Genomic DNA, 8183 nt, shown 5'->3' with positions numbered 1-8183 from the left:
CCACATCTGATATGACCCCTGAAAAGCTTTCACTTAATGTGGTGTGTTATTAAATGACAATTTAGATGATGCCCTCAAACATGATACAGTCAGTACATCGTAACTCAGTCTGCCACAGTAACTCTTCATGTTTATTTTTTTACTTTACTTTTTTTATTTGTCTGTTGTCAACATATTTGTCTCAGTCTATTAATACTGTTTCATATATACTTCCAGTGGCACCGTTTTGAGAAGGATAAAGAAGAAGGCATATATTTGGTTTGTCTGTAAACATCACTTTCAATCAGGCCTTTCTTTCAGGCCAATCACAGCTGCCCAATTCACTCATCTTTCCCGAGATCTGTTGAAAAGATTTTGCGTGATTATCAACTCATTCCCGCGCCGGTTTCACATAAGCTGAATGTCTCCAGGCTTTACCTGTGCACTTTCCCCCTGCGATCTTAATTAATGACTGCTCTATAGAAATAAGTTTAGAAGGTAACATTTTTCTTTAGTTGCTCTTATTTGTTATGAGTTAAATTGATCGAATTTAATCCCAAATGTGAGCCCAACTAAGCAAGATCTCTGTTGCGCCTATACATACAGAGGCACTTTACTCAAACAAGAACCACTCACCATTAGTCTGGTATCTTATGGTGCCATCTAGTGACAGGTTTTCTCTGCAGACAGGAAGCTTCCATCACAAGGGAGGTAATGCATCATAAAATACTGTCTACCTCATACCTGTTGGACTCCTTTTCGTTTGACCTCAAAATGAAAAGTGGGTAAAAGCCATAAAAAACAGAACTCAAATGTGTGAGACCTTGAGAACATCCAGGTGGGAACAGGTCCGACTTGTCCACGGAAACTCACAAAATAAAGGCTGGTCAAACAACACTATCTGCAGAGTAGCTGCATTCGATTTTCACCTGTAAAACCAGAATGTGTGAAACTGTCGTTGAGTGAGAGAGAATAAAGCTTAAGGGATCTTCACAGGTAAGTATAACTCTAAGAGTTAATCGGATCAGCAGGTATCACCCCACTGATGCTATTACGTTAGTCATCGTCACAGGGGTCACTCCCTAAAAACGATCATATAGTGGGTTAAATCCATCAAACCATCCCTTGTATAAAGTATGAGTCATTATTATGAAAAGAGATGACTAATGGAGAATATCAAGGCAAGGAAAATGTAGGTAAAAAAGACATCAAATAAACACATTATATTGTACTAATTATATTAGATTAGTTTTGTGTTAGCAGGTACGATACAGTGTAAAATTGCAGTGTCATTTTGTGGTTTGAATGAGATAAATTAAATACTTACTGGCTCCTACTGGAAACAGCAGAAGAAAACATGCAGGACAAGAATATATCAGTTCCCTATATGTGGCTAATTAATTTAATCAAGATCCATTTATTATTTTTTCAAGAAAGAGGGCAAATGAATAAAAAAGATTAATTATGAAAAACACCCTATCTCACAATGTTAAAGGAAGCAATACAATTTAAAATGGGTTTCCCTGACCCAGGCCACGTCCTTTTATATCGTTTGTGTAAATCAATCCAGTAGTTTTTTGCATAATCTTGGCTGCAAACTAACGAACAGGGGTGAAAACATAACCTTCTTGGTAGAGCAATAAGGGAGAAACAACTAGGTACATTACAGGAAAGGACAACAAAGTTCTACTCAAGGCATTTTTGTTTATACTTACAGAACAGACATTTGTGGAAAAACAGTGTTAAAAACCTTGTTCCTAATATAAATAAAAGAGGAGAAGAGTGTGGAGGATGAAATACGCATTTAAAAACATTAATTATTATAACATATTTGTTGTTTAACTACTTTCAAAAATGGGAGTAACAGAGAATGAATGATATTTCCCAGAGTAGAAAGAAGTATCAGCAGTCAAATTTAAATATTACAATATTAAGTAAATAAGAGCTATTATTTAAAATAGACAATAAAGTATAATAACTTCAACCTCATTTAAGGCCAAGTGAATTAGGTTTGCTAAGGAATATGATGTTAAACATGTTCTCAGGCACTATATTGTACAATGCTTAATGAGATGCAAAACCACCACGGCCTATATTTCATGACGTTTGTCAAAACCTGAACTGAGCAATCCTCCTCTGCATGGTAACCACAACACAACATTCTGGGGTGCACTTCGACAACTCTGACACTAAACAAATGGCAGAACAACCGCTGAGACAATACAGATGATCCCCTCTTCACCTTTCTCCCAGCTGCACCCACCTTCGATATCGGAAACATCCACCAACGCCCAAGGAGTGACTAATTCACAGTCATCACTCCTGCACGCACTGCCAAGTGTCTGATGAGTCAAAGCGTGGACAACGTCCAGGCGAATGCAGGGAGAGTGAGTCTGTGAGCCATTACAGGGGAGGATGCATCACCTAAAGAAAACAGAAAATGTGTTGTTCGGACAGAAAAGAAAGGTGGGGAGAGAAATGTTTCATCAGAGAACAGAAACGTTTTCTATTTGATTTTAACAATTGAAAGTAATTTAAGGAATAAAACAGAGACAGTTTATCTATCTATCTATCTATCTATCTATCTATCTATATATCTATATATCTATCTATCTATCTATCTATTTATAGATTTATGTCTATATATCTATATATAGATATGTGTATCTATATATATATATATATATATATATATATATATATATATATATATATATATATATCTCCATCTATCTACCTATCTCCCTACCTACCTTTCTACCTTTCTACATGCCTGCTTGCCTTCCTAACTTCCGACCTATATACCTACCTGCCTATCTTCAGTTTTCGTAGACTAGTCCATATGTATGATGTAAGGGTGTGTGTTGATATTATTGACAGCAAGTCCTCCCCCGGAAAAAGAAAAGCAATGGGAGCCTGTTAAATAGTCAAAGTGAGACAGGTTTCTTTAGTAATGCTCTGATCTCGTCTGAAACGTGCTCTGACAGCTCCCTTTACTTCTCCAACATACACAGATCAGCTGACAGTGTGACTGTCAAGACAAGTCAAAGACAGTCAGTGTCACAGCTTTGAGAAAGTGAGTGATCGATGGCTTATAATATCTCATGTTCTTCTCTCATAGAGGGGATTGGGTTCAAACAGCTATGGCAAGCATCCAACAGTAGATGTCACTATATAACATGAAATAAATTCAGATGAAACGCTTGAACTTGCAATTACAGTTTTTCTCCATTGCTTTGGCTCATTTCACGAAACAGAAATGGCATTCTCAGAGCTCTAAGTACAATTGGCAAAATAGCCCATATGGCTCATCCCAACTACATAGATCACCTTCAAAAGGTCATATCTCACCCAAAACAGTTAACTCAAGCTTCAAGACCAATTCATTTTCTCATATAAATAGTCAGTGCCCCCAAAATGAAAAGTCCCTTTGGCATTGTGTAAACACTACAGGTCAAAAATGTTTAGATGCTTTGTCAGTAGGGCAGTGGACCATAGAAATATCCCTCATGTGCACATTTCAATCTTGGCTCAGTCCTTTGACACTGAATGGTTACAGTAGAGGTTTTCTTTCCAGAATACTATGTGTATCAAACAGAAAAAAAGATTAATTCAAGGTTTCACATAAAGTACTTTATTGCACTCATACTGCCATGGAAATTGCTACAGTAATTGCCATACATCATGGTTACAGTAACAGAAAATGTGTACAGCACAATATACTGTCAAACAATAAGGACATCAAAACTAGAATTAGGTATAGCCTACAACACTAACAACACATACAGTAAGAAAGTAAAGCAAAGCTGAGGGTTCACTAGTTTTCATCCTCACTCTCCTGCTCATCCTCGCGCTCATGTCTGTCTGGCCACAGATTTTCATCAACATCACATCTGATGTTCTTCCTTGCTATGCAACGGGGGAAGAATCGGCGTGCATGCCGCAACCATCCCTGACCCTGCTCTGCTGTGACATCACCACAAGCAGCATCCATTGCCTGGAGAAGGGACCTCTGGTTTTGAGCCCGATGCTCATACACCCTCCACCTCCATGCCGAAAAAAACTGCACCTGAAATTTGCACCTGGAAATTAAGCCGATGATCCAAGAGATCCATATTACAGTATATACCATGATGTTTTTCATGGTATTATGTGCCTGAAAGAATTTGACAGTGGAGTGAACTATTGTCCAGGTGATGACCCTAACCCTAACCCTAACCCTAACCCTGTACATAAGGAAATTATGCCAACATGTTCTGCAGAGAACAACCAATTGACTGAGAAGCAACAGTCAGTTTAGACCAGCAAGATATATTCAATTGGTAATTGGGCTAAATGAAGGCAATTGTACCTAACCGTTTGCAAAGGTGTACTAAATCATTTGAAATTTGTGCAAGCTGTAGGCAATTGTACTTGTCATGTGCAAGGATGTGCTAATACAATTGCAATTTGATTAAAGGAATGATACATTCCAATCTGTTGTGAACAAGTGCCCAGTGGTTTGGAGGTTTGAACGTGTTGTTTTGAGAATGTCATTTCTGTTTCGTGAAATGAGCCAAAGCAATGGAGAAAAACTGTAATACAGAGTGGAAAAGATCAAAGTTTAGTGCTTGCATGACATCGAGTCATAATTGTTCATGTCATTAGTAGCTGTAGGGTCATTATTCAAATTCCAGTTAAATTGGTTTATCATGTCCTCTATTATCAGTATTGTTTTCAGGTTTTATTCCCTCAGTCTCTTTGAAACTTTAGATCTCAGTCAGTCCATCTTTAATGAGGCCGAAAAACAAAATCAAAGTTTCACTGAAAAGTTTGATGCTTTTATTTCATCAGCTCTGCTCTGGTTTGGATCTCCATGCCATCTCCCACACACATAAACCCATGCACGCACAGGCACACAGAATGAGAAAGAGAAAAAGATCAGCAGACATGCCAATTACTGTGTGGCCACTGGTGATGTGCAGCAGGGCAGAGCTGCACAGCCACAACTGAGGTTTTGATTTGCTTTATCCATATGAGCCTCTGTTTTTATTCCTCGCTGGTCACTGCAGCACCAGACTGTGTCATCCTCTTCTCATGCACACGCATGTGTTCACTTATGAGTGCAGAAACAAAGGCTTGCAAACGATAACAGATGTAAGAAAGATGGCAAAGCCGCCTTTCAACTGTTTCTCTGACTCACGTTACATTATCTCCCTCAACAATGACTCATCGAGGGCAACGAGTTAGAAAGAATTCAAGAGTGAAGTATGAAATGAAAAAATTGAATGGGCCATTTTCTGCTGTTTTTTTTTTTTTTTATAAAACTAAAGTCGACTTTTCAATTAGTAAAAATTGGATTGCTAGTCCTGGTAGGGTCGTCACAGCATGTTATGGCTTCTTATGTCTTGATTATAACTGATGATAAACAGCACAGCAACAGGCTGTGCAGGGAACATGACAAGAAGAGTCCTGATCAGCTACTTTCACGTGTCTTTGACTGTTGTTCGTCGATTCACAGAGACAAAAAAACAATAATTCTTCATCACCAAAATGATGTATGGTGTTAGAACAACTCTGAGAGAATGAGTCTTCCATAACGATCCATAGGAGCGCAGTCGACTGTGAGAAAAATGATATTGCTTTACCGGCACCGCTGCACGCCTGACCTAAAAAACACTGAATCTATACGGACTGCAGTGTCAGGGTCTTCCTTAGATACAATGGAATAAGGTGAGGAAACTCAATAAATATATCAATTGATACTGAGTCATTGTTCTAAGTGACGTGTACGATGACACGTCTGACAGTTGATATGTATGAGTTCAACCAAAGGTTAAGTTCTGAGCTGTCTGGTTGAATAATTCAGATCAGTGATTCCTAATGAGGGCTTCTTGTATCTTCACTGCCTGGTGCTTAGAAATACTGTGTATAATCTGTGTAGAAGAAGATTATGATTTAATTTAGAAAAAACAAATGTATGCCCATAAATTGTGTCTGTTGTAAAAACCTGTTGCAAGTAAGAGTCCATTAAAAATAGTTGTCATTACCTGCTTTGGGAGCAGTCCACCATCCTTGTACAGAAGTCCAGAACAGACATTAATACTGGATCTAAAGCAGGACATAAGTTACTGGAAGACCATCACAGGTTCTCCTACATACCGGTATTCAACTGGTTGTAATATGCAACTCGACCACTAGATGACACTAATTCCTACGGAGTGAACCTTTAAAATGTCCAGCTTCTGCTACTCCAAGTGGTCTAAATTAATGTAAATCATACCAATGAAAACAATGGTTGCTCAACTATATGAATATGGAAGATAAACTGTCAATCAAATAGTATCCAGTAAATATATGGTCACTTGTATCCATTTGCTCTCTTTCAATTTGTTTAATCTGTATATTTGTAGCTTTCTTTCTTCTCTCTGTTTTTTATTTTACGATTAAATTAAAGACAGAAAGACAAGATATTATTCTAAAAGACTCACACAAACAATATATCACATATTTTAAAAGGATTTTCATGTTTTCTCTCGAGACTTAATCAACATTAAAACTAAAATCAACAGATTGAAGCCTCTCTCCATTCTCCATCACTGTATTAACATATTATATGACCTGTATGATTACCCTGATTCAGTCTGAGGAGGAGTTGATGCTACATTGCTGTTCGTGTGGAATCCATCGCATCCTTTAATTGAGGCGGTGCGCTGCTGCCACCCCACCGCCTCACACTGAGCCTGGATATCACCAGCACAGACAGTAATGAGCCTGCATGTCCATGAAAACTCTGCTGTCCCCCTGAAGATGATGCGCTCTAATAAAAAGTCTCTATTAAGGTCATGACTGTGTAATTTGTGCTTGTTTTGTTTATTAATCGCAGGTTAGGTTTCGGTCTCTGGTGATCCGATGGCCTCCCACTGAAAGCAGCTGAGCCTGCGTTCCTGACCTCACTGAGGAAGAGGTAGCGAGTCTCTGAAGACTGGGGACGAATACCATGACAAGCAACAATGGAGAGAAATCACTATGAGTGTCTGTGAGGAGGATGGTGTGGATGGTGACTCAGAGGCAGAGAACGTAGCTACAGACATCTGCGGGGACTCTGAGTGGGGGGGACGAATAGAAACGTACAGACCAGTGGCGGAGGAGATACTTTGAGGCCATCTGGTTTCCCAAAGAGGAGGTGACAACTCCAGCATTGAGGCTCAATGAGTAACACTCAGAGTGACTTATCAGTGCTTTTCACCACCATTAATCATCGGGGGGGGGGGGGGGGGGGGGGGGGGCTATTTAACTTCTCACATTTATGAAATACAGTATTTCTGGCTTTTTTCAGGTATTTTCAGTATATTTATTAATGAATAATCCATGCGCTGTGGACAATCTGAACCAAAATCCAAAATTACCATTTATAGCAGCAGTTTTGATGTAAAAGGGATGATTTATTGGTGATTATGACTGGTACCACTTTAGAATAATCTACATTTAAAGTCTTTCAACTGTTATTAAATCGTTCAGTATTGCTTTAAAGATCTGTTCTATTTGAATCCCGTGAGCACTGGTGGTGAAGCGATGGAGTATCGGCGTTTACAGCTGCATTCATGACGATGAATAATCCAAACTATAATCCAAAAAGCTGTCAGTGTGAATAATGAGTGTATAAAATCTGATTCACCATGAGTCACTTCTAACATGGCCTTTTAATTTACTATACAAAACACAAAAAGGAGAAAAAAGCCGGCTGTGCATCTGTAGTTAACGTCTCGCTCACATGTGGGAGCTCCGAACAGTCCAGTGGTGTTGTGTTGTGTAATTACTCTGCCACTAATTAGCAGTTCGGCAGCAGATGCATTCAGCCCACGATGATTGTAAAGATCCTGCTGCACCTACACACACAGAGAGAGAGAGAGAGAGAGAGAGAGAGAGAGAGAGAGAGAGACGTGTATGTAAATGTGTGTACGTGTGTGTACGTGTGTGTACATGTGTGTACGTGTGTGTACGTGTGTGTGTATCATTTTTGTTACCTCTTCAGGACCTTTTTTTAGCATCAACACGCACCCTGTCAGGACCAGTAGACCTCACAGGGACCAAAGCCTGGTCCTAATGAGGCATAACTTCATTTTGAGCTGCTGGTGAAGGTCATGGAGACATGCTGAGAGTCTAAACAGTCACATCGTGGGGACTTGTCCTTCTTATGGGGACTTAAAGCAAGTCCTCTGTGA

This window comes from Pleuronectes platessa, chromosome 19 (assembly GCF_947347685.1).
Source record: "Pleuronectes platessa chromosome 19, fPlePla1.1, whole genome shotgun sequence".
Lineage (NCBI taxonomy): Eukaryota > Metazoa > Chordata > Actinopteri > Pleuronectiformes > Pleuronectidae > Pleuronectes > Pleuronectes platessa.
This window is presented reverse-complemented; position numbering follows the sequence as displayed.